The sequence below is a fragment of the Spermophilus citellus genome, assembly GCF_964194105.1.
Source record: "Spermophilus citellus genome assembly, chromosome: 6".
NCBI lineage: Eukaryota > Metazoa > Chordata > Mammalia > Rodentia > Sciuridae > Spermophilus > Spermophilus citellus.
Window position 1 is genome coordinate 159532679 of NC_138187.1, and position 27803 is coordinate 159560481.

General features: G+C 37.7%; 1 long non-coding RNA gene across 1 annotated transcript in view; it reads right to left on the reverse strand.

Annotated features, from left to right (window-relative positions):
- LOC308652512 overlaps positions 1-27803 on the reverse strand; it is a 204949-nt gene that overhangs the window by 150231 nt on the left and 26915 nt on the right. Inside the window, exon 2 of the long non-coding RNA XR_014022801.1 lies at positions 20198-20523. This is a non-coding gene — a long non-coding RNA (uncharacterized lncRNA). The remainder of the gene's footprint in view (positions 1-20197; positions 20524-27803) is intronic.

Below are 27803 nucleotides of genomic sequence, written 5' to 3' on the forward strand. Positions count from 1 at the left end.
CAAAAGGGATAAAGAAGGCCACTATATCCTGTTAAAAGGAACTATCCACCAACAAGACATAACAATTATCAATTTGTATGCACCAAACAATGGAGCTGCAATGTTCATAAAACAAACTCTCCTCAAGCTCAAGAGTCAAATTGACCACAACACAATAATTATGGGTGACTTCAACACACCGCTCTCGCCGTTAGACAGATCCTCTAGACAAAAGCTGAATAAAGAAACTATAGAACTCAATGACACAATCAATAACCTAGACTTAACCGACATATATAGAATATATCAACCATCATCAACCATCAGCAGCACATGGATCTTACTCAAAGATAGACCATATATTATGCCATAGGGCAACTCTTAGTAAATATAAAGGTGTGGAGATAATACCATGCACCATATCTGATCATAATGGAATGAAACTGGAAATCAATGATAAAAGAAGGAAGGGAAAATCCTGCATTACCTGGAAAATGAACAATATGTTACTGAATGATCAGTGGGTTACACAAGACATAAAGGAGGAAATAAAAAAATTCTTAGAGATAAATGACAATTCAGACACAACATACCGGAATCTATGGGACACAATGAAAGCAGTTCTAAGAGGGAAATTCATTTCCTGGAGTTCATTCCTCAAAAAAAGAAAAAACCAACAAATAAACGAACTCACACTACATCTCAAAACCCTAGAAAAGGAAGAGCAAAACAACAGCAAATATAGCAGAAGACAAGAAATAATTAAAATCAGAGCGGAAATCAACGAAATCGAAACCAAAAAAACCATTGAAAAAATTGATAAAACTAAAAGTTGGTTCTTTGAAAGAATAAATAAGATCGACAGACCCTTAGCCATGCTAACGAAGAGAAGAGAGAAAACTCAAATTACTAACATACGGGATGAAAAAGGCAATATCACAATAGACACTACAGAAATACAGAAGATAATTAGAAAGTATTTTGAAACCCTATATTCTAATAAAATAGAAGACAGTGAGGACATCGATAAATTTCTTAAGTCATATGAGCTGCCCAGATTGAGTCAGGAATACACACACAATTTAAACAGACCAATAACAAATGAAGAAATAGAAGTAGCCATTAAAAGACTACCAACCAAGAAAAGCCCTGGACCGGATGGGTATACAGCGGAGTTTTACAAAACCTTCAAAGAAGAATTAATACCAATACTTTTCAAGCTATTTCAAGAAATAGAAAAAGAAGGAGCTCTTCCAAACTCATTCTATGAGGCCAACATCACCTTGATCCCAAAACCAGACAAAGACACTTCAAAGAAAGAAAACTACAGACCAATATCTCTAATGAACATAGATGCAAAAATTCTCAATAAAATCCTGGTGAATCGAATACAAAAGCATATCAAAAAAATAGTGCACCATGATCAAGTAGTATTCATCCCTGGGATGCAAGGTTGGTTCAATATACGGAAATCAATAAATATTATTCACCACATCAATAGACTTAAAGATAAGAACCATATGATCATCTCGATAGATGCAGAAAAAGCATTCAACAAAGTACAGCATCCTTTTATGTTCAAAACACTAGAAAAACTGGGGATAACAGGAACTTACCTCAACATTGTAAAAGCTATATATGCTAAGCCTCAGGCTAGCATCATTCTAAATGGAGAAAAACTGAAGGCATTCCCGCTAAAATCTGGAACAAGACAGGGATGCCCTCTCGCACCACTTCTATTTGATTTAGTCCTTGAAATACTAGCCAGAGCAATTAGACAGACAAAAGAAATTAAAGGCATAAAAATAGGAAAAGAAGAACTTAAAATATCACTATTTGCGGACGATATGATCCTATACCTAGAAGACCCAAAAGGGTCTACAAAGAAACTACTAGAACTAATAAATGAATTCAGCAAAGTGGCAGGATATAAAATCAACACGCATAAATCAAAGTCATTCCTGTATATCAGCAACAAAACTTCTGAAATGGAAATGAGGAAAACCACCCCATTTACAATATCCTAAAAAAAAAAAAATACTTGGGAATCAACCTAACAAAAGAGGTGAAAGATTTATACAATGAAAACTACAGAATCCTAAAGAGAGAGATAGAAGAAGATCTTAGAAGATGGAAAAATGTACCCTGTTCATGGATAGGCAGAACCAACATCATCAAAATGGCAATATTACCCAAAGTTCTCTACAGGTTCAATGCAATGCCAATCAAAATCCCAACGGCATTTCTTGTAGAAATAGATAAAGCAATCATGAAATTCATATGGAAAAATAAAAGACCCAGAATAGCAAAAGCAATTCTAAACAGGAAGTGTGAATCAGGCGGTATAGCGATACCAGATTTCAAACTATACTACAGAGCAATAGTGACAAAAACAGCATGGTACTGGTACCAAAACAGGCGGGTGGACGAATGGTATAGAATAGAGGACACAGAGACTAATCCACAAAGTTACAACTATCTTATATTTGATAAAGGCACTAAAAGCATGCAATGGAGGAAGGATAGCATCTTCAACAAATGGTTTTGGGGAAACTGGAAATCCATATGCAACAAGATGAAGCTGAACCCCTTTCTCTCGCCATGCACAAAAGTTAACTCAAAATGGATCAATGAGCTTGATATCAAATTAGAGACCCTGCACCTGATAGAAGAAAAAGTTGGCTCTGATCTACATATTGTGGGGTCGGGCTCCTAATTCCTTAATAGGACTCCCATAGCCCAAGAGTTATATACAAGAATAAACAAATGGGACTTTCTTAAACTGAAAAGTTTTTTCTCAGCAAGAGAAACAATAAGAGAGGTAAACAGGGAACCTACATCCTGGGAACAAATTTTTACTCCTCACACTTCAGATAGAGCCCTAATATCCAGAGTATACAAAGAACTCAAAAAATTAGACAATAAGATAACAAATAACCCAATCAACAAATGGGCCAAGGACCCGAACAGACACTTCTCAGAGGAGGACATACTATCAATCAACAAGCACATGAAAAAATGCTCAGCATCGCTAGCAGTCAGAGAAATGCAAATCAAAACCACCCTAAGATACCATCTCACTCCAGTAAGATTGGCAGCCATGATGAAGTCAAGTAACAATAAGTGCTGGCGAGGATGTGGGGAAAAAGGTACACTTGTACATTGCTGGTGGGATTGCAAATTGGTGTGGCCAATATGGAAAGCAGTATGGAGATTCCTAGGAAAGCTGGGAATGGAACCACCATTTTACCCAGCTATCGCCCTTCTCGGTCTATTCCCTGAAGACCTTAAAACAGCATACTATAGGGATACTGCCACATCAATGATCATAGCAGCACAATTCACAATAGCTAGACTGTGGAACCAACCCAGATGCCCTTCAATAGATGAATGGATTAAAAAACTGTGGCATTTATACACAATGGAGTATTACGCAGCACTAAAAAATGACAAAATCATGGATTTTGCAGGGAAATGGATGGCATTAGAGCAGATAATGCTAAGTGAAGCTAGCCAATCCTTAAAAAACAAATGCCAAATGTCTTCTTTGATATAAAGAGAGCAACTAAGATCAGAACACCCAAGAAGAGCATGAGGGAAAGACTAACATTAAACAGAGACGAGTGGCGTGGAAGAAAGAGAGAGAGAAGGGAAACTGTATGGAAATGGAAGGAGACCCTCATTGTTACACAAAATTACATATAAGAGTTTGTGAGGGGAAAGGGGGAAAAAAACAAGGGAAAGAATTAAACAACAGCAGATGGGGTAGAGAGGGAAAATGAGAGGGAAGGGGAGGGGGGATAGTAGGGGATAGGAAAGGTAGCAAAATACAACAGTCATTAATATGGTATTATGTAAAAATGTGGATGTGTAACCAATGTGATTCTGCAATTTGTATTTGGGGTAAAAAATGGGAGTTCATAACCCACTTGAATCAAATGTATGGAAGATGATATGTCATGAGCTTTGTAATGTTTTGAACAACCAATAATAAAAAAAATAAATAAATTTTAAAAATAATTATCATGTGTTGAGGAAGAGGAGGAGGAGGGAGGAAGAGAGTTTGCAGAAGTTCAAGGTCCCCAAGGAGCAGATGAGTGGAGTTATGGGCTGTAAAATCTGGATTATTCTTATGAACACAATGCCCTTTCAAACTAGTAACCACCACTTACTGAGCATTGCCCAGGTGTTTTGCTCGAAGGACATACAGCTGCCTGTAACTTAGAGTTAGCAGGAATTTTAAGTGGGTGTGTCTGAGGCTGGAGCTTTGGGCCAACATATTGCTGTGCCTCTCAGTGAAGCCAGTGCAAACCTGGGTCATGTGGAGGAAAAGGGCAGGGAGCAGCAGGGCCAGAACTATGTATTATTCACTTCTGCACTGGACCATGCTGCCTCCCTGAGCAAGCCTATCCTGCACCTATGTAAGTCTGAAGTCTTCTAGAAAACAAGCTTCTGTGTATGAAAAATAGGGAGCCATTGAGAATCTTCTTCTTGGATTTTTTTTAATTTATTAGATCCTCTTCAACCTACAGAGCCTTTCCCAAAGTGTGTTCCTCAGCACCCCAAGCCTAATTGATGTTACAAAATAAAAGGGAGGTCAGAGTTCTTAGATGTGTGTGAGGACTTGGTCTGCAGCCCCCATACAGTGCCTGGCATGTGAAGAGACTCAGCAATACAGAGACTCCCAGAAGAAGCTGCGACCTTGTTTACCCAGGGCTCCACAGTTACACCTGACCACAGACGCCTTTTGTCAACTGACCTATGGGAAAAGTGAGTCTGCAATGAGGAGGCACACTCCGGCACAAAGGTTTATCAAAGGTCCCTCCCAATCTAACAAAAACATTTAGTTTTAATTTAAACTCAAAGTTCAGCTAAAAGGTCTTGTTGTGCATTAAAATGTTGAGGGAAAGACATGAAGGCCTTAGAACACGAGAAAACAAAACTGAGAAAGTTTACCCTGTGCTTTGGTTTCACAGAGTGATGGGCAGAAACTGAAACCAACAGACACTTTAGTGATGAGTTCCCCTTCTAGAGCCCTCTAACCCAGCAAGATTCTCAAATATTTAAAATAAGCCAAGGCACCCATCATAAAGCTTGGGGCAGAACAAGTCTCAGCCTCCTTAAGGGACACAGCAGCTGAAGGGCTCACATCAACACAGATACCAAAAGGAGAGAAGGCAGGACTCTTCCCTCACCGACTCTGAGGCTGTGAAGTCTGCTGCTTGCTGCATGAGAGACAACAAGGAGTCGGCCAGCTCCAATACACCAAAAAATGGGGGAAGTAACACTAGGTGACATTCTCCATAAGAGATGAGTCATAGTGTCAAAAAGTGCATGGTCTACTGCCCCTACAGACAGCATGACACCTCCTCCACCGAAACAGTGAGCCAGCAACAAATAGCAAATGTCACAGAAAGCCAATCTCTTACCCTTGAGTCCCTCCTCAGCTGAGGCTTGGGAGGGAGGAGGCCTACTGAGAATGCAGAAGTCATGAAAAGTCACACCATATGTGCCCTTTAGTACTTTATACATAGGCACCAAATTAAGTCTCCTGAGTGCCAAGTTCTAACCGAGGTTTCTTTTTAAAAGACTTGATCTTATTTAAGTGAATATCAAGGACAGCCACAATCAGCCTAGTTAATAACATAAGCATTGGAAAGCAAAGGAGAGGAAAAGGGGATGTACACTATACACAAATATGCACACACCTGTGCCCTCATTCCCTTAGATACTATCTTATAAATAAAGAGGAGCATTAGAGCAGATAGTCAGTTTAAGCAAACCCACCTTGTCTGAGCACAGGTGGAAGAGGAGCATTAATGTGCTGAAGACAGATGAGCAATTAGGGCTCTTCTTGGATTATTCCCATGTCCCCTTCTGCTACTGCTCCATGTCACTGTACTGGTCGGCATTCTTAAGGTAGGCACCTCAACCATACACAGGGTCCTAGGGTCAGCAAAGTTGTAACTGCCATTTAGAATTTTGCCAGCTCAAAGGCCTTATTACAATATGGATTAATGAGGTCATCCCTGGGGCAGTCCTGCCACCTTCACCACCACTGACACCACCACAATCCCTTCCTTGACCCCAAAATGAGTTCACACAAAGAGGCACAAGTTAGAAGAGATGAATTCTATTACCATAGCATTCAAGGGCCTAGTGGATATCTGGCACATAGTAAATTAAGTGACTTTTAAAAATAACTTTATTTTATTTTTATGTAGTAAAAGGATCGAACCCAGTGACTCACACATGCTAGGCAAGTGTCTACCACTGAGCCACAACTCCAGCCCAATTAAACGACTTTCATTAAGTATTTGTTGTTGAAGGAAAACACAGTAATCTTCCTCTAGTAGGTAATGTGACAAATCACTTAGAATTTGGTTAAGTTTTTCTTGTTTATGTACATGGGTGAGATGAAGAGAAGGAACACAAGAAAGAACTTCAAGAAGGGTGCACGGGTTTTTGTCTTGTGATTTTTGTGCTTTAATTCTTCTTGGGTGCTGTGAATCAGGAATCTATAAATTGTATGTTGCTCTTATAAGGTACTCTCTTCCACAAGTATCCTACTGCTATATTATGCTCTTTTACAAAACAAGGAAGGAAAAGTAAATTCTTGAATAAAACTGAAATCTCAAAAGAACTGCACTAGGAATCTATAATGGCTCATGTCAATTGTCAACTTGACTGCATTAAGAGATGCCAAGGATTAAGGGGGTTATAGGTGTGTCGGTAAGGGTGAATCCAGGAATAGTTGGCATGTGGGATAGCCAACTGAAATGGAGACCATCCCTAAGCAGTGGTGGCACCAACCAATAGGATTATGGCTTGGATAGAATAAAAGTTGGAAGAACAAAGAAGCAGCAGCAGATCCAAGTTCAATTCTTCCTGAACAAGTTGTTGATTACTGCTGTGATGGATCACCTGATGATATCAAATGCTCCCTTCTTCACTCTTCCAAAGTGGACTCTGACAGTGATTCTTCTCCAGAAGGCTTAGATCTCAGACTAGGGTAGCACTGTTGATCCCTCTTGTTCTGGGGCTTCAGCCTCTTGGACTGTGTAGACTGTGTAGTTTTTTCCAGCTCTCCAGCCTGCAGACGGCCATTGTGGACTATCCATCTTCTGGCTGCATAAGCCAACCTAGTAAGTCCCCTTTTTATAATTTACTTCCTGTTGACTCTGTTCCTCTAGAGAACCCTAAGACAGAATCAATACCAGGTACCCTCAGTCTCCTTCCCTTCATAGGTCTTTACCTCACTTCAAAACCTAACAAATCTGCCTAGCACTGTGGCACAAGCCTGTAATCTCAGCAACTTGGGAGGCTGAGACAGCAAGATTGAGAGTTCAAAGCCAGCCTCAGCAATGGCGAAGCACTAAGTAACTCAGTGAGACACTGTCTCTAAATAAAATGCAAAATAGGGCTGGGGATGGGGCTCAGTATTTGAGGGCCCCTGAATTCAATCCCTGGTACAAAAAAAAAACACACCTAACAAATCCATAGTCTTATAGCTTCTCTTAACACAGTCCAAGAGTCGAGGGCTTAGCTTCATCTTTTCTCTTTCTAATCATGATAACCCAGTGACTCTTTTTCTCCCAATCTTCATTCATTTTTATCATTTGACCCTCTATTATATTCTAAACCATCATTTTAAGACCCAATATTCTTACCCTTTTCTCCTTGCTTACCCTTTTTTTCAGGTCTCTATCTTTTGCTCCTACCCTATACATTCCTCATCCCCTATTTGTACATCTTATCTTTATTTCATACACTCATTCTTACTGACCCAATTTGAACTTTGTGTTTTCTTTCCTCATGAGATTGACTATATTTTTCTTACATGCTTCTTTCCATCTTCTTCCCACCTCCTGCCCAGTCATTAAGGCTCTATTCCTTAATGACTACCTATTTTCTACTTCACATATAATATAATCATACATATACTCATGTAATTATTGGTCCCAGTACTTTGGAAAAATCAAGAAGAAGACTCAAGAAAAAGGGTCAGTGACTATTACTCATATTTAATAGTTACTCAGCAAATAGAACTGAACATAATAAAACATTGATAACATGGTATTGACTCTGGAGGAATCTGCAGAATTAAATTAGAAACTAAGAAAATAAAATGTTTTCTTGGGAATCCAGGGAAAATACTAAGCAGTCTGCAAAAGTATCCACTCTACCATTAAAAATGGCTTGGGTGTGTCCCCCAAAGTTCCTGTATTGGGAGCTTGGTGTCCAGTGTAGTGTTATTGGGAGGTAGGGGAATTTTTAAAAGGTGGAGCCTAATGGAAGGTAATTAGGTCACTGGGCATTTATCTCAGAAAGGATTAGAAGACTCCAGCTACTTCCCAAGAGAGCAGGTTATTATAAAGCATGGCCACTCCATGTACCTGCCATCTTCTATATACAGTCATTTCCCTTTGCACTCATTTACCCTGTTGTAATGTAGCCAAGGTGGCCCTGACCACAATAATCTTGAAATTCTGCAATCTTGGAACCAGGGGAACTATTAAACCAGCAATCTAGCATCCACTGGAGGGCCTTCCCTGAAAGCCCCATTCCTAGAGAATCTCACTATTTAATCTGTCCGGCAGATCCTTTTGAAAGCCCTATTCATAAGGTTTGTTGTTTGCACAGACGTAGAGCTCACACAGTGAGAAAAGCCCTACCTCCAGAACATCTGATGAAATGATCTGGTGATTGTTTTGCACTGCAGTGGCCTTGGCATGGATTGTAGTTGAAGCAAATAAGAAACTGGTCGGGAAACTAATGGAAAAATCTGGGGAATAAGATATCTATAGTAGACTTTGAGAGTTTCAACATATTCCTGGGAATCTAAAAGAATATTAGCATTTGGGGCCTATGAACATCCCCAAGAAAGATATTTTTTAAAAGATATAATCAACTCTAGCTGAACTAAAAGATCTGCACACAAAGGAAGAAATAGCTAAGGCAGAGTATAAACTTCCAGGGTATGCAAAGCCTGTCCCAACACTATGCACAAAGCCTCCCAGTAAAAGGTATGAAATTTATTGATAAAAGACATTTAAGGCAATTTCTGTCTAATCTTAACTGATAATTAAGCAAACAAGGAGAGACTTCAGAGATTTTACATTATGAATAATACAGATTTTATAGAATTGATCTAGGAAAGTTAGTAAATAATAGTAGCAATAATAACAACAGACAGAAAAAAAATACAGGAGAAGAGAGTTTGATTTCCAGAATTGCTATATTACATTATTTTAAATTCCCATTATTTACCAAAAATCAAAAATACACATATACAAAAAACACACAAACAGGAAGAAATGCTTCCTCACGTAAAATTGAAAGCACTCAACAGAAAATGTACCTAAAGGGTTGGGGATATAACTCAATGGTAGTGTGCTTGCCCAGCATGTACAAGACCCTGGATTTGATCACCAGCAACACACACACACACACACACACACACACACACACACACACAGAGAGAGAAAATATACCTAAGAAAACCCATGTATTGGACTTATTAGAGAAAGCCTTTAAATCAGCTATTATAAATATGTTCAAAGAACTGGTAGAAAAAATATCTACAGAACTAAAGAAGATTATGAAAGTGATTTTCAACTAAAATATCATGAAGATTTAGAAATCGATAAGTGGTAAAAATGTAAACAAGCAAAAGAATTCAAGAGTTGAAAAGCACTTAGCTTTTCAAAATAAAAAATTCACTACAGAGGCTCAATTGCAAATTTGGACTGACAAAAGAAACAATCTGGAACTTAGGATGGGTAAATTGAGACTGATATTGTCCAGATTAAGGATTAGAAAGAAAAAAACAACATGAAGAAAACTAAACAAAGTTAAAGAGTTTTTTTGGGACACCATCAAACATACCTTAATACACATAATGCAATTTCCTGAAGAAGAAAGGACATAAAGAATATTTGAAGAAATAATGGCAGAAAATGTTCCAAATATGATAAGAACATATTTAACATTATTTTACACATAGAAAGGTCATAAGAAATTCCAAATAGAATAAGCTGAAGGAGGTAGGTACCTATACATATAATAGTCAAACTGTTGAAAGATAAAAAGAGAGTCTCAAAAGCAGCAAGAAAATAAATTACTTACTTCATAATAAGGGATCTTCAATAAGATGAACAGCTGACTTATAATCAAAAACTGTTGAGCCAATAAGTGGAGGAATGACATATTCAAAGTGCTTAATAAAAAGACTCAACACAAAAATTCTATGCAGCAAAACATTCCTTTAAAAATAAGGAGAGGGGCTGGGATTGTAGCTCAGCGGCAGAGCACTCGCCTGGCACATGCAAGGCCCTGGGGTTTGAGCCTCAGCACCACATAAAAATAGATAAATACAAGAAAGGTATTATGTCCAACTACAACTAAAAATAATTTTTTTTAAATAAGGAAAAATTAATACACTCTTTATACATATTCATAGTTGGTTTTTTCTCAGTTCTAGCATTTTTGAAGCCAGTTATTTTTCATGGATTAGTCTTTTGTGAACTAGGATATTTGAATAATATCCTTTTGATTTGCTTTGTATTCTGTTATTTTTAATTGTTTTTAAAATTTTACTATATATATATGTGTGTGTGTGTGTGTGTGTGTGTGTGTGTGTATTTTCTGTTTCCCTTGATTCTCTTTTCTTCTACTAACAGACAATCGCTATTGTTCTCTCCTTCATCCTTCCTTTAATTTTTTACTTCTATCATCCCTCCTCCTCCCTCATAACCATCACATCCTATATCACTTCTCTTACTGTCCACCATTTGAAATTGTAAACACCTTTGCAAACTTGATGTTTTTATTCTAAGCAATAACTGATCGTATCATTTGTTTATTGTGATAATTAACATTGTAGATGGCACTGTAGCAACTATTTGGTTTAATGCTGTAGATTGTTTACATTTGTTGATGTTATTATCTGTCTCCCACTAAACAGTGAGGTACTGGAAATCTTCAGGGACACTGGAAATCCACAGGGTAGAAACTCTAATGCCTCAGATCTATATATTTTTAGATGGGTATACACACACTCACACACACACACACAAAAAAAAAAAAACTTGAAAAAACAAGGGAACAAACTGCCCTAAACCAAGCTACTTCAGGAACAGAATCCATCGATACCACAGTGGAAATAGTATCAGAGAAGGCATTTAGAATGTATATAGTTAAACTGATCTGAGAAGTAAAGGACAGTGTAAGAAATGAAATCAAAGAGAAAAAAGATAAAGTGAAAGATCACTTCAATAAAGAGGCAGAGATTCTGGAAGAAAAAAAACAAGCAGAAATCCTCAAAATGAAGGAAATAATAAACCAAATTAAAAATTCAATTGAAAACATCACCAACAGACTAGACCACTTGGAAGACAGAGCCTCAGGCACTGAAGACAAAATATATAATCTTGAAAATTGAGCTGATTATGGAGATAAGATGTTAAAAACTATGAACAGAACATCTAAGAATTATGGAATAACATGAAAAGACCAATTTTAAGATTAACCAGCATAGAAAAAGGCATGGAGATACAAACCAAAGGAAAGCACATTCTTTTTAATAAATTAATATCAGAAAATTTTCCAATCTAAAGAATAAAATGGAAAAACAAATACAAGAGGCTTACAGGAGCCAAATGTAGAAAATTACAACAGACCCATGCCAAAGCACATTATGACAAACATGCCTAACATACAGAATAAGGATAGAATTTTAAAGCCTGCGAGAGAAAATTATCAGATAACACAGAGAGGGAAACAAATGCAGATCTCAGCTGATTTTTCAACCTAGACCCTCAAAGCTAGGAGGTCCTAGAAAAACATATACCAAGATCTGAAAGAAAATAGATGCCAACCAAGAATCCTATATCCAGAAAAATTAAGCTTCAGATTTGAAGATAAAATAAAAACTCTCCAAAAGTTAAAAGAATTTGCAACTAGAAAGCCTACACTATAGAATAGTCTCAACAATAATTCCATGAAGATGAAATGGGAAAAAAAAGTGAAAATCAGCAAAGGGAGTAACTACACTAAAGGAATAATCAATCAAAGGAGAAATTAATTCAAATTAAAAACGAGAAATAAACCAAATGACCAGGAATACAAATCATATCTCAATAATAACCAAAAGATATAGACTGGCAGACTGGATTAAAAAACAAGACCCAACAATATGCCATCTCCAAGAGACTTACCTCAAAGGCATAAACATCCACAGACTGCAGGTAAAAGGATGGGAAAAAAACATTCACATGGATCATGTAAACAAGCAAGGGTTTCTGTCCTTGTATCAGATAAAATGGACTTTAAGCCAAAGTTAATCGGAAGGGATGAAGAAGGACATTTCATAATGCTTAAGGGATTCAAGACATAACAATCATAAATATTTATACCCCAAACAATGGAGCATCTACATACATCAAACATACCCTTCTCACTGATAAGAATCAAATAGACTACAACACAACAATATACTTGGTGACTTTAACACTAGATAGATCCTCCAAACAAAAACTAAGAGCCCTAAAGTGCAAGAAGTGAAATAAAGAATGAATAAATGGGATAGATTCAAACTAAAAAGCTTATTCTAACAGAGATAATTATTGAGATGAAGAGCTTCCATTATGGAACAAATTTTTACCACACATATATCAGATAGAGCACTAATTTCCAGAATATATAAAGAACTCAAAGGGCTGGGATTGTGGCTCGGCGGTAGAGTGCTCACCTAGCATGTACAAGGCCCTGGGTTCGATCCTCAGCACCACAGAAAAATAAATAAATAAAATAAAGGTATTGTGTTCAACTACAAGTAAAAAATAAATATTTTTTTAAAAAAACTCAAAAAACTTAATACCAAAAAAACAAACAACCCAATCAATAAATGAGCTAAGGAGCTGAACAGACACTTCTCAGAAGAAGATATACAAGCAATCAACAAATATATTAAAAAAAAAGTGTTCAACATCTTTAGTAATTAGAGAAATGCAAATCAAAACTAAGATTTCATCTCACCCTAGTCAGAATGGCAGTTATCAAGAATACAAGCAATAATAACTGTTGGAGAGGATGTGAGGAGAAAGGCACATTCATAAGTTGCTGGTGGGGCTTCAAATTGGTGCCACCACTTTGGAAAGCAATATGGAGATTCCTCAGAAAACTTGGAATGGAACCATAACTTGACCCAGCTATCCCACTCCTTGGTCTAGACCCAAAAGACTTAAAATCAGCATACTTGGGCTGGGGTTGTGGCTCAGTGATAGAGCGCTTGCCTCACATGCATGAGGCACTGGGATCGATCCTCAGCACCACATAAAAATAAATAAAATAAAGATATTGTGTCCATCTATAACTTAAAACATATTTCTAAAAAATCAGCATACTATAGTGACATAGCCACACCAATGTTTATAGCAGCTGAATTCCCTAAATTCATAGCTAAACTGTGGAACCAACCTAGATGCCCATCAGTAGATGAATGGATAAAGAAACTGTGGTGTATGTACACAATGAAATATTACTCATCATTAAAAGAAAACAAAATTATAGCATCTGCAGGAATTTGGAGAATATTATGCAAAGTAAGCCAATCCCAAAAAACTAAAGGCCAAATTTTTTTTCTGATTAGTGGATGCTGATCTAGGGTGGGGAGGGGATGGGAAGAATGGAGAAACTCTGGGCAAAGGGAAGTGGGGGAGAGGGTTATAAGGGTAGGAAAGCTAGCTGAATGAGACTGACATCATTACCTTAAAAGAAAATAATTTTTCCTTAGATTTAAAAAAAAACTAAATAAAGAAGCTATAGAAGTAAAAAATACAATTTATACAAAGAAACTACAGAACTGAATAATACATCAATAATTTAGACATTAACAGACATATATAGAATATTTTATCCATCAATGACTAAAACTCTCTTCTCAGCAGCACATGGGTCCTTCTCTAATACCATGTTATGTAAGCTATCCACGTGTGTTGGCATACAATTGTAATATTATCTTACTATATTTTTAGCATCTGTTGATAGCTCCCTTTCCATTGATATTAATTTTTGTGTTCTTGCTTTTTTCTTGATTAGACTTATTTGATTTTTATCAAATTTTAACTATATTATTTCTTATCCACTTCATATATTTCTGCTCCTACACTTATTTTTCCTTGCTACTACATAATTTAAAAATAATTTGTTATTCTAGCTTCTTTCTGATACATTTTTAATTTTAAAAAAAATTTCATAGTTGTAGATGAACAGTGTGCCTTTTTTTATTTGTTTATTTTAAATGGTGCTGATGATCAAACCCAGTGCCTCATATGCACGAAGCATATGTGCATGTTAGCATGTGTGTAAGAAGTAACATTTAATTTGTTCTAATTGATCTAGGCAGATCTCATATCCAGTCTAACTGCAAAAGGCTCTGCAGCCTGGGCTGGGGGATCAGTTTGCATATTATTTCCGTGGGAAACAATTACTAAGGGCTATGTATCAAGCATCTGTCTTTTAATTCACTTACCCCTTGCAATATTCTATGAGAGAGACACTTTCAATATCTCCACTGTGTAGATGAGGAAGCTGAGGTACATTTCCCAAGGTCACACAGCTAGTAAGTGTTGCTGCTTAGGATTTCAAACTTAATCCTTGCTTTATTCCACCTCAGTGTTGGAGAAATTACCTCATAATTTACCCATAAATTACCCAAGATCTCTTCTGAATAAAAAACTATGGGAAACTTACCAGATTCTTTTTTTAATTTAAAAAAATCAGCCAAGAAGGAAACTTAGGAAAAGCTAAATTGACTAAAGAATGTAATATTCTGACACAAGAATGCCCCAATGTCATTTCACAGGACCCACTACTAGTGACTGATGAATAGCAAATCTGTCTCTAGCAGTCACCATATGCTTATCTCCCCACCATATCCTTAACTGCCATCTGCCCTTCCAAGATTCCCCTACCATCCACGAAGATATCCCATAAAGACATTTCCTCCTCACTCAGTCCTCAAGAGTCTCTTAACAGCAGTCTTTGCCCTAATAATATGGACAGATGTCCAGGCCTCACAGGGTAATCTCCTCGATTGACCCACTACTTCCTCTGACCTGGGGACTTCATTTAAAACAAAGATGTCTCACTCAAAACAAGAATCATGGCCTGGGAGGTACAGTGGCCACTGGAAAATTTTCCAGATGAAAAAGACACCTTCCAGTTTTCCCATGTTTTCTCAGCCACCATCTCTATCCCATCTTTTCTTCAGTAAGCATCTTTCTCTATGAGAAAACAGTTCTACTCTCTCTCCTCTCCCCCAGGGGCAGAGTGTAGGATGCCACACACAACTTACATGAGAATTGGCCTTGACCTGTGTGTTCTAGAGATATGCGATTGACGCAGGGGTTAGATCTCTAATCTGAGCAGTGTCACTGGATTATGTCACAGGTTTTCATGCAAAGAACTGACAATCAGCAAATCTCCCCCTAGCAGTCACCACATCCTTATCTCCTACCTTTCCCTCCAAAATTTCCCTGCCATTCATGAAGATATCCTAGCTACTCTCCTGAGGACCTTCTGAGAAACCATATGAAACATGCTTCAGGAATCACAGACTTCCGTTCACTCACACACACACACACACACAGCACCTGCTTGCTTTGAGGGTAGATTCAGTAATGAAGAAGAAGGTAAAGGTCAAAAATGCAGATGGTGCTCATGTTTGTCACAGCAGAAACTCTAGCATGTGCTAACATAAAGAAAATTGCCAAAACTGGAACCAGTTCAATTCTACCCCCAAAGCTGAAATATCTTACATGGTAATGGAAACAGTCAATGTTGTTTTATGATCTACAAACAGAGATTACCCCTTTTCAGAATCAGTCATCTAATGGTGAGACAGGCCATGTCTAAGATCTGAAAATTACTAATAACTATTTAAATTCAACTCAAGGCAATGCCATTTGAAAAACCACAGAATAAATCTATCAACCAACTTAGCAAAAGGCATCTTTAAAATGTTTGGCTTTAAGGAAAGTATCTTGACCTGTCCCAGCATGGGCAAAGTTTTCTAGATACCTATTAGTTCATGCTAAAGCTTCTGTCTGAAAATATGAACATGATCTAGGTGTCTAATCTTGGTCTTTTCCCTGACATTGATATGAGGTGATATGTTTAGTCATTTCTAGATCCTTTCAAAGATAATCTTGGGAAATATCACCTTGTTAGGTTTTTCAGTGAGGTTTCACCCTACATATTTTAGACTTTTATCTGAAGTTCCTTCTGCTATTAGAGAATCCATTCTAATAGAACAATTGGGAATGAAGCTGAGAATCTTGAAACTTTTGTTTGTTTTGGAGCCTGGAATTCATTTACAACTTAATGTAAAATCAGGAAAATATATAAGTGTGAATTCTGCCCAGGGGACCTAGATAAGTGACCACGCTATATATAGCTCTGTTTCAGTTTCTACATATGACTAAATAAGATCTGAGTAATATATTTTTCACAAGCATTATATATAATATTCATAAGACCTTCATGAAACAAGTATTATTGTCCAAATTTTACAGATTAACTAAAACTCAGAAAAGTTAAATGATTCACCTTAGTTTCACACAACCTTTAAGGGGTCACACAGAAACTGACAAGAAAGAGTTAGGCTACCAGGTGTCACAGTAGCCCATCGAACAAGCCCAAGGTTAGAGTTAAGCCTTTAATTTCTTACTGTGATGGTATGAGCAAGAGGCTAAAAGTAGAGGATCCACTAACTTTCTGTTCCTTTTTCCCCTGTGGAAGGGCACACTGGCAGAGGGTCAGATGGATCATCACACAGGGGAGTCACTTCAACTATGAGGGAGTCACAAAAATGGAGGTGGGGGATGAGGGAGAGTGCAGGGAAGTAAAAGAAGGGCTAGAATAGAATCGTACTAGGTACTGAGTCAGTGAGGAAAAGTGTGTTCAAGGTTTTCTCCATTTCCCATAAGGAGATTTCTGCACAGGGCCTGAGAAAGAGCTCTGCCTGAGGCCTAAGAGGAGAAGAAGTAGGAATGAAAGTGCCTGGGCTGGGAATATAAATGTGGAAAACAGTGTGACGGTCACGGGGATCTGAGCCCTGGATTGCAATCTCCTTCAGAAACTCCAGTGCCCTGGCTCTATTGGAAGTCTGGTGAGGGGAAGACTGCCTTCCCCCAAGAGGCCTGCGAGTTAAAGTCCCTACTCTCTGTGACCAGGCTAAAAAAATCACCCCAAGGCTTTAAACAGAACCAGACTCCTCAGGAACTTCCTCCAGAGACTTGGGTCCACACTTAATTTGGTTTCCACTTCACTAAGATGAGACATTAGTGTCCACAGTGGGGACATGATTTCTTTGGGTATGGAGAGATTTAAATGGATTTGTTATTGCTTGAGTTATGACTGAACATTTTTTTTAGTTGTTGATGGACCTTTATTTTTTATTTTTATTTTTATATGGTGCTGAGGATCAAACCCAGTGCCTCATACATGCTAGGCAAGCACTCTACCACTGGGCTACAACCCCAGCCCATGACTGAACATTTTTTTATATAAAATATAAATTTTTTATAGTTTTTTAAGTTATAGTTGTACACATACCTTTATTTTGTTTATTTATTTTTATGTGGTGCTGAGGATCAAACCCAGGGCCTCACACGTGCTAGGCGAGCACTCGAAACTGAGCCCCAGCCCCAGCCCATGACTGAACATTTTTAAAAATACACACAGGAATGGACAAAAAAATTAGAAAAGGGAAGAAAAGCAAAAGTGATTTTTTTAAGCTTGAGAACAATAATAGTTGAAATAAAACTAATAAGTAATTGTTTTTAAATTATTCTTCATAATTGTTCCAGATGCTTCATCTAATTACTCAAATTTCAGAGCTTTAAATCTTAATCTAGTGCAGCAAGCATGCAGAAACTAGAACAAATTCTTAAATGACAAAGTATTTATTCAGCATAAAATGTAGACCACAGTTTTAGAACTGTTCTGAATTTATCTGGAATTAATTAATACTTTCCAATGTGATGGAAAGAATTGCCTTGTGTAATAGCTGTCAAGTAGCCAACTCTAAAAATAATTTCTTGTATAATTGTCCCTAAGGTCTTCCATTTCTTTGATTATTTGCACATGAAAAAAATGGGCTATTTTAAATTATAGAGAACATCACTAAATATTAACAATTTATTAAACATAATGACTATGAATAATAAATTTGGAGTGAAACATACCAGATTCTGAAAAATCCAACTTTCAATTCTAAAACTCTAAACTTAATTCTCTTTACTGAATTATTTCAGTTTCCAAAGACTGTTATGCTAACCTCATGTTTTTTCTGATTTCTCTAATTTTGTAGATTATAGTAACTTCTCAGTCTCTTCATCTCCAAAATGTTTCCTTTAAGAAAATCACAAAAGAATCACAGACCTAACAATTTTAGAATCAGAAAGGCCTCTGAAAAAAATTACATAGAAGCTATAAAACTTACAGAGAAATCTATTTTTTTTTTTTGGCTACATTTTGAAAGCTGACATTTGAAGATATTCTTCAAGAATATCAAATTAGGGCTGAGGTTGTGATTCAGTGGTAGAGTGCTTATCTAGCACATGCAAGGCCCTGGTTCGATCCTCAGTACTACATAAAAATAAATACATAAAATAAAGATATTGTATCCAACCACAAATAAAAAATAAAATATTTTTTTAAAAAAGAATGGCCAATTAGCCAGTCACAATGGCACACATCTATAATCCCTCAACTTGGGAGGTCGGGGTTTACAAGTTCAAAGCCAGCCTCAGCAGTTTAGCGAGACCCTAAGCAACTTAATGAGACCCTGTAGTGGCACCCCCTCCTCAACAAAAAATCTTAACTGGGCTTCTCCAGAAATCTTCACCACGGCTGATTTTAGGACTGTTGGCAAAAGAGTCTCTACAAAGGAGTTCAATGTAGACATAAACTTCCAATTTTCGTGTTGCCCTATTTTACTTGGCCACTAGCCTGGAAGGGAATCAGCATGCCAGGTGCTGGACACCCCCTTACTAGTTTTTTACAAACACTTATCCAGTACAGTAATTTGTAGAGAGATGTAAACAAGGCCTCTGGCCTTGAGCTGGAGCTTCACAGAGATGTCCACATTTCTAAGAAAAGAGAAGTTAGTGATTGGGCTCCATGGTAACAGCAGCAGGGGGAGGAAAGAAAGGGGAGAAGAAGCTCTCCCCTTCTTGGGTGTTGTCCTTGAAGAGTTAACTTGCCCAGAGCACTGAAAGAAAAAGCTCATTTTATGTGAACTTCTATAGACTGTGAACTTCTACACCCTTCCCCTTACATGCTGGGTATAAAATTCTGAAACTATCCGAACTTGGGGTTCAGGGGATTAATTGATTACAGCAAAAGCTGTGCCCTCTGAACCTGGCTGCAGCCAAATAAAACTGTTTCCTGCTATCTTCCATGCCTTGCCTCGTGTGTCCCTACAACAACCCTATCTCAAAATAAAAAATAAAAAGGGCTTGGGATGTAGTGGTAAAGTGCCCCTGGGTATAATCCCCAGTACCAAAAATAAAATAAAGAAAAAGAATGCAAATTAGGGTCAACCTGGCATCCCCCAGATTATCCAAATTCAGCGCTTTAGAAGGAAGTGAAAGAGATAAAGAGAAAAGAAGGTAGAAAATCCATAATTTCCCTATATGTGGTGAGTTACTATAAAGTATTGAACACACATGCACATGTGTGTATGTATGTGTGTGTGTGTGAGTTGTGTGGTATAATGAAATAACTATCATGAGACAGCCACTGAGGAACATCATGGCATCAATAATGTTTAGGTTTGCTTCTGATTTTGTTTTCCCTTTCTATAGGATATTGTTCTTATACTTGAGCTACTCAATAAAAAAAAAAAAGCTGTTTGTTATACAAGTTAAGTGTATGGTAATATAGAAATGAGAAGAAAATAGTTTGCACAATTCGAGTCAACTCTCATATTTTAAAAGGGACACAAAAACATATATCTTTCCATTACTAATCCAAATTCTCCCATCCTTGTTTCTCAAATAAAATATATAGCCATCATGAGAGCAATGTCCTCCTCTCAAAGACCACTAGATCTTTGATTAGGTCTGCACCTGCCAAGACATGCTTATGCAATACAGCTTCCAGCTAGACAACATTCATATCAGATAATGAAAATGCTCAGAAAGCTCACCATTTTGAAGAAGTGGGCTGCCACATGATGTGTTATTTCTGCAACCAGATGTCCCTGGACACTATCAGCTGAATGAACATCAGTTGCCATCTTCTGCCCTTCACAGCAGAAAAGTCTGTTTCTTCTCAGCACCACTGTGACCCCCTCCCTTCCCTTTTTCTCTCCACCACTGCCATCTTGTTTCTCTGCATATACCCTTTGCCTTCTCTTCAGTCTTCTCTACTCCCCAAAGCAGCTTTTACACTCTTCTTCCTTCAGAAGAAATGAGGCATAATAATACCCAACTGATACATAACATTCCAACAGGGTTCATTCATGTTGATTGCCTGGTAACAAAGAAACAAAATATAAACAAGGAATCACACTCTGTTCTAGAGAAATTAGATTATTCAGTGATTTCCAGCAGGATATGAGTTACTTCTCCCCCAAATATCTTCAGTTATTTCAACATAAAATAAAACAATGAAAACAAACATATAGGGCTAGACTTGCCCCAATGCAATGAACTTTTAGGTGTGCTCTGAGCCCTAACATGAACTCTGGGGAATGAGGAACATGCTGGGGATGGGAATGAGGGAAGAATAAATGATACAGAATCATAGAGCAATCAGAAACTTCAGAGATCACCTGACCCAGCTGCTTAATTTTTACCGATGAGGAGACAGAGTACCATGGACTTTAAGAGATTGGTCAAGATCATTTTACTGGTTAGAAGTTGCAAGAGCTAACTATTCAACATAGCCATGTTTTGGCTAGGCTGTTTTTGGTGTGTGTGTGTGTGTGTGTGTGTTGTTGTTGTTGTTGTTGTTGTTGTTGTTAATTGTATAGCTTCTGCAATTAAGGAGGCATACCGTTAATACCAAACCAATCGTATATCATATAACCAGACTCACTTCTACTTTGACCCTAATAACAAATTCAGCTTATTAGAAGGAAGAAGAGATACTCCATATCTAACCATTCTCTTTTATCTTCAATACATTTGACCTGCTAATCCTCTCATTTTACCTCTGTGGTTTAATGATTTTGGAAGTGGTTCAAATCCCCTTCTGGCTCTGACCTTCTGCCTGGTATTCATTCATTCTCACTAAATCCTTTAGCTCAACACATGATGTTCCAAATGTTCCATCCATTTGTTCAACAGGGTATCCACAAGTGAGCTGGATGTAGTCCTATTCCCTCTTCCCTGGTATGGGCTTGCAGAAAAGCCCACAGGATAACACATTTGAAGACAGTAAAGTAATAGCTAATACAGATTCCTAGAAATTGTATTATTTACAATGCCTGGAGTCCACATCCTCAGAACAAGAACCTCTACATAGTACAAGGTTGAAACCAACAACTTTAAACCCAGAACACCAACAACTAGTACAAGGTGGAACACCAACAATTTCAACCCTAGAATCAATTCAATGGAGGCCTATAGAGATCTGAGTTGCCACATCCTTGACAATTAACATTCCCACAAAAAATGTAGCCTATATAGGCTTTCACTCAATCTAGAAGCGCCCACAGGGCTCTACCCACAGCCATCTCTCCAGGGGCCAGCTGGAGCCAGGTGTCTTCTCCCTATTGTAGTTCCCTATGCCGTACATTTCTGGTATCCTCACTCACCTCCTGACACCTAAGCCCTGGGAAAGTTAATCTCTTGCATACCCTCATCACTGCCACAGTACCACCTGTCCTCTCCTTTTTATCTTTGCTAACAATCCTTTCACAGGACCTCTCCTCCCTTTTGTCCACCTCCTAGGAATGTTTATAACTGTGACACTTACAATAGTTCCAGATTTAAAAGATTAGATTAAGTCATCTCTGAACACAAACTTTTACTCCACCATCTCTCTCACTCAGTGACTTTCCTTATGCCTGCTCTTTATCTTCATCAGAGCTGCCAATCCAATGAGTCCCTCAACCTTCTCTCCTCTCATTGTCACTTCCTCCCCTACCTGGCACCCTGCTCTAAATACTAAGAAATGCTGCACACTTTCCCGGACAATCTCCTTCATTCCCACTAGGATGACACCAAAATATTTTGTCTCTGGCCTAGATTCCCCTCTAAAGCCCATTGCTCTATGTATTAAAATGCTAACTGACTATTTCTTATTGAAGATTCCATAAATACCAACAGCTCAAAAACTCCACTAATTATTTTCTCAATAGATTTATTTTCTTTAAGAGTGAGATTCTGGCATCCATTAGGGAGTGAGCTGCTGCTGTCATCTATATAATGGCAATGACTGTTTAAAAACCCAAACAGAAGATCCAAATAATAAAATGTGCTTCATAGCTGCCTTCTACTACTGAGGATACCCCCACAAAACCTAGCCTCAGATCCCTAGAAGGTTATCAGCAACAATTCTTAAGTAGGACTGCTTTAGGACAGTACTGTGGAATTGACTAAAATGGTTACAAGACAGAAAACAACCCCCAATCATCCACACCTTGCCTTGTTAACCCTTTGGGGTCGTTCCATATGACCACTGCTAGACTCGCTCTGTACATGATCTGGTAACAGATGCAGCTTGCCTGTAGTCTTTGCTCCTGGATTATTCTCTGCCCAAGCCACAGATTCCTTGGAAGTTAGTTTTCTACTGTCTAATGACCCACCTAAGTATTAATTACCTAGTATTACTTGTTCAATATTTATTTCCTTCACTAGAATATAAACTTCATGGCTTATTTACCTTGTTTATATCTTCAGTGCAAACACAGTTGTTAGAACACAGTAAGTACACAACAAACAAATATTTGTTGAGTACTTGACAAAAAAAGAAAGAAAGAAAGAAAGAAAGAAAGAAAGAAAGAAAGAAAGAAAGAAAGAAAGAAAGAAAGAAAGATGGCCCCCAGACTTCTTGTTAGAAATTAATGACTGGAGGGAAAAGAAATAAAGGAATGATATTTTTGAGTGCTTGGTATTGAGAAAAATTAAAGGTAAGAGAAACACTGGAGAAGGAAAGAAATCAAAGTTTAAACATAAATATTAAATAAATATGTATGTTAAATAAATATAAATTTAAAATTGATGATAAAAAACTAAGAAAGTAGATACATAAAAGGACTAAATAGTTTATAAAGAGAAAAATCATGATGAAAATGTGGAGAAAAAGGAGGGAATGAAAACAGTACCTAGATAACTGAGAGATACAATTCTTTGTAGCTTTGGTAAAATGGCTCTTATAACATAAATTGAATCTATTGTAAAGATAATAATAATAACCTTGACATATTGAACTTTATTTATGTCATACTCTCTGATAGAGGCTTTACTCAGAGAAATACAAAGTCAACATACTTTTTGAGACAACCATGTAGAGCAATCTGGGATAATGAAATCAAGTGAGTTGAGCATGGATAACATGAAATGAATACCAAGAAACCAGATCAGGACAAATCTTGATGTAGGATTTACACCAAGAGTATACAGAACTGGTTGGAGTAACTACACCCTGGCACTAGACTTCTTCAAGCTATAGTAATGTGATTCATTGGGCAGATTGGGGGGCTTCTGCGACTTGCTAATCGTTCCACGATGTTGATAGCACTACACTCTGAAAGGTAACCCAGACATAGAAATGCATCCAACTAGGTGATTAAAGGTATAGGCAATGATGTTTATACAGAAGTCTAAAATAGAGGTGATGCCCTAACCATAGCAGTAACAATGGTAACATCTGAAAAAGAGTTTTACATGAGCAAGGTCATATGTGAGTTGCCTTTTGTTTGTTTCTTAGAAGCGGAGAGAACCTTTTGTTTCAATATCAAAGGCAAGTTCTGGGCACACGTTCTTGTCTGAGAAAGTTGTCATGGGATTCTTCAAACTCTTCTCCTACTTATACATGGCATTCTCTTCTTTCCTTTACTCCAGTCTCTAGAAAAGAGGAGTGCATTCTCTGACTTGAGTTTCTCTGTCTCCTTGTAGACATTGTTCCATTACTAATTACTGATTGGTCATCTCTTTGATATCCATTGGAGATTGGTTCCAGGACTCCCTGCAGATACCAAAACTCAGCATATGTTCGTTCAAGTCCTTATACTTGCATATAACCTATGCACAGCCATACATATATAATTATAACAGCCATTACATACATACATACATACACACACACACACACACACACACACGTAATTTGGGGATTATGTATAATATCTAGTGTAATGTAAATGCTATGTGAACAGTTGTTTTGTTAAGAATACTGAAAAGAAAAAAATATCTATACATGTTCTATACAGATAAAATTCTTTTCTAAATATTTTTGATCAATGATTGGATCTCCACATGTGGAACCCAGAGATATAGAGTGATGACTATGTACAACTCCTATTGCTGCTATTCCTCAGTCTGTTGTCTATAAATTTAGTCATATCTTCCTCATCTCAAAAATAATTATTGAGGGCTGGGGTTGTGGCTCAGTAGTAGAGTGCTTGCCTAGCATAGGTGAGGCACTGGGTTTGATCCTCAGCACTGCATAAAAACAAATAAATAAAATAAAGGCTAAATTCTTTAGCTAATAATAATTGACCTTACACAACATCCTCCCAAAACACAGCCCTACCTCTTCCCTCCTCTTATAGGAGGAGTTCATTATTCCTCTTGCTTTTATTACATCCCATCCTATTCAACTTTCAGATTTCACAATAAAAACCACTCAGACAAGAACAATAAAACTCCTAATTCTCAAATGCAAAGGAGTCTTTTCAATGCTTATCTGACTATGCTAGAGTATTGGTTTTCAAATAATGCTCACTGGACTTCCTTTCTATATACAATTTTTAATATTTTTAAAAATATTTTTGGACACAATATCTTTATTTATTTATTTATTTTTATGTAGTGCTGAGGGTCGAACCCAGTGCCTCACACATGCAAAGCAAGTAAGTGCTCTATCACTGAGCTATGGCCCCTGCCCCGCTTTCTATGTACTATTAATGGTAGTTTTGCAGGAAGAAAAGGAAGTAATACTGCCCAAGTAAGCTTTGGAACATAATTTGAAAATTAAAATTAAAATTTATGGGTTTCTTTACAGCAAGGCTTCTCAGAGTCACTAGTATGCCAATGTTTGTGTTTGTGTGTGTGTGTATGTGTGTGTCAGAGAGATTCTGCAGGACAAATGTACAGATTCAGTATTTTCTATTTGAATCTTTTCCCATAGAGTATTTCATGGGAAGATTATTCCTTGGAACAGACTTTGAGAAGCATCTTTCTCTATCCTTTGACACACATAACCATACCTTTCAATATTTCCTGCTTTGATTCTATGATACTGCACTTCTTACTCTCCTCTTCTTTCCTACCACTTCTTAAACTTTCCTTTCTTCACTCAACCATTTTCCGTGCTTCTCTTTTAGGCATCCTTCTATACATGTTCTCTTTGAATGATCTCATCTGTCATCCATATTTTATTACTTGCTATAAATTGATGATCCATAAATCTGTTTGACCATGAACTTTCCACAACATTATAGGCAATATATTTAAAGAACTTCTTAAATCTTCCACTTAATATATTCCAAGTATCCCTCACTCAATATGTCCAAAGATTTCCCCCCAATCCTGATCTTTTTCTTGTGTCTTATCATGTAGAGGTATTACTATCCAACTATCTGTAATTGCAGAGGGACACAGTATGGGGGAAGAGAGCAGATTCCTTATAATGGAAGGAATCTAATGGAAAAGTCAGAAATTCATGCTTACTCATTTTATTTCCAATCATTAACCCCTAGTCCTGTAGCAATACAAACCAAGGAGGTCAACTGACCATAGCATACCCACTGAGAGATAGACAGTTTTGTGTGAGGTGATTCTACCTTAGAAATTCAAGGTATAGAGAACAGAGCAACATTTCTGTTCTGAGTATTAAGACATGGGTGGGGGCGAGAGGATACCCTTCCTATACGTAATTAAAGTATTCCTGTGACTGTGGGCGTCTCATCAAACTTCTTACATAAACAGAATCTAGATGTGAGAACACTTTCAAAGGTTGAATGTGAAACTTTTCTAGAGACAGAGCAGCAGTTGTGTAGCCAGCCAACCAGCCAAGTGGGACTGAAACTGATCTTCTAAAACCTACTGAGCTCCCTGCAACCTTCCTCATTTGCTCAGCCTACTCAAACACAAACCCAAGTGAAGTGCTTCTCACCTGTGGGTTGCCCCTACGCAAACCCCAACCACCACACATTTTGATCTTATATGAAAAAGCCTTTTACACAGATAACAGACCAGCTCAAATACACCTTCTTCATGGGAAAGCAGCATTTTTCACCAAGAGCATGATCTTCCCTGGGGAACTATTAAGTTATTTTCTCTCACTAAAAGAACCATGGATTTCTTAAGAAAGCTACTCCTTCATCTGTTCATCAGATCAACTGTTTGCCTTGAGAAAGCAATGATTTTTCCAATCACCCAGGTGTAACTCAGGCCCCCTGACCCATGCTGGATAGCAACGAGGGTGTCTTTGATCTCCTCAGCCCCTGACCTTTGTTGACATGGGATCCAACTCCCCTAAGTCTCATCTCTTCCTTGGTGTCCCAGTGTCTCCTATTCCTGTGAATGGATGTTGTCCTCTTTCACTGTGAGCTCTATCCTTGGAATTTTGCTCTGTCTAACACCATTTTGACCACTCAGCTGTAAGCCTCTCCTCACATCACAGCTAGGAGACATTCCACAATAGCTGCAAGCCTCCCCTTTATGATGGCTGCTTCTCTACCCCTGCCATTACAGATTCTCTGCCCCAGCTTTGAGCTAATCCTCAAAGGAGGTTTAGGATTTTAATTTACAATGTTTTTTTTTTTAATTAAGGAATCAGAGACAAATTCCCAAACACTAGACCATAATGCATTAGAGTGACACTGACATATCAATTCAAATGTGATCCTCCTGATTAGGAACCAGCAACTCAGTTGTCATAATGTGACTTCAGTGACACTCCCAGTCCATCCCCCAGGTCATCTCTTTTCCTATTTCCACAAGCTGTGATTTCTTTTGTCTGAACTATTAAGGAGTATTAATTCCATTATGTCTTTCTCCAGTTAGCCCGGGAAATCCTGAGGCAAACAGCATGCCTTGTCTGCCCTAGGATGGCAAATATTCCCAAGACTGGCCCACACATTGTGATGAAGTAGTCTTCCTTCATGCTGACATAGCCCGAGGAGGAACAGATGAATAGGAAAGACACTATCCCAATCTCCAAGTAGCTCTATATTTGGCAGGCAGATGAGCCAGCTTCTTGAGCAAGCATGGTGTTAGAAAGCTCTAGATTATAGCACAGAGTAAGAACAGTTCTTAGTGAACCACGACTGATGGAAAGAATCAAGAACCCCAGCTGGGATCAGAGGAAGCTCCTTGTGATTCAGTGGAATAGAGATAAAGTGAGGCTGAAGGAAAGGAAAAATCGGATTTCTCATTTGGTTATTTGGTTTTCCTTTCTGACAAGTTGTCCAAATTATTACTATCACTAATAATTTGCTGTCCTAAGGCAACTGTGCTTTCTTTCTATGTAGCTCCCTAGAGAGTGACTAACTTCTTGCTAACCACAATGCAAGAATTTCCATGAAAATCAAAACATGAATTCAAATAACTGCATTGTTTCACCATGAAAGTAAAGTA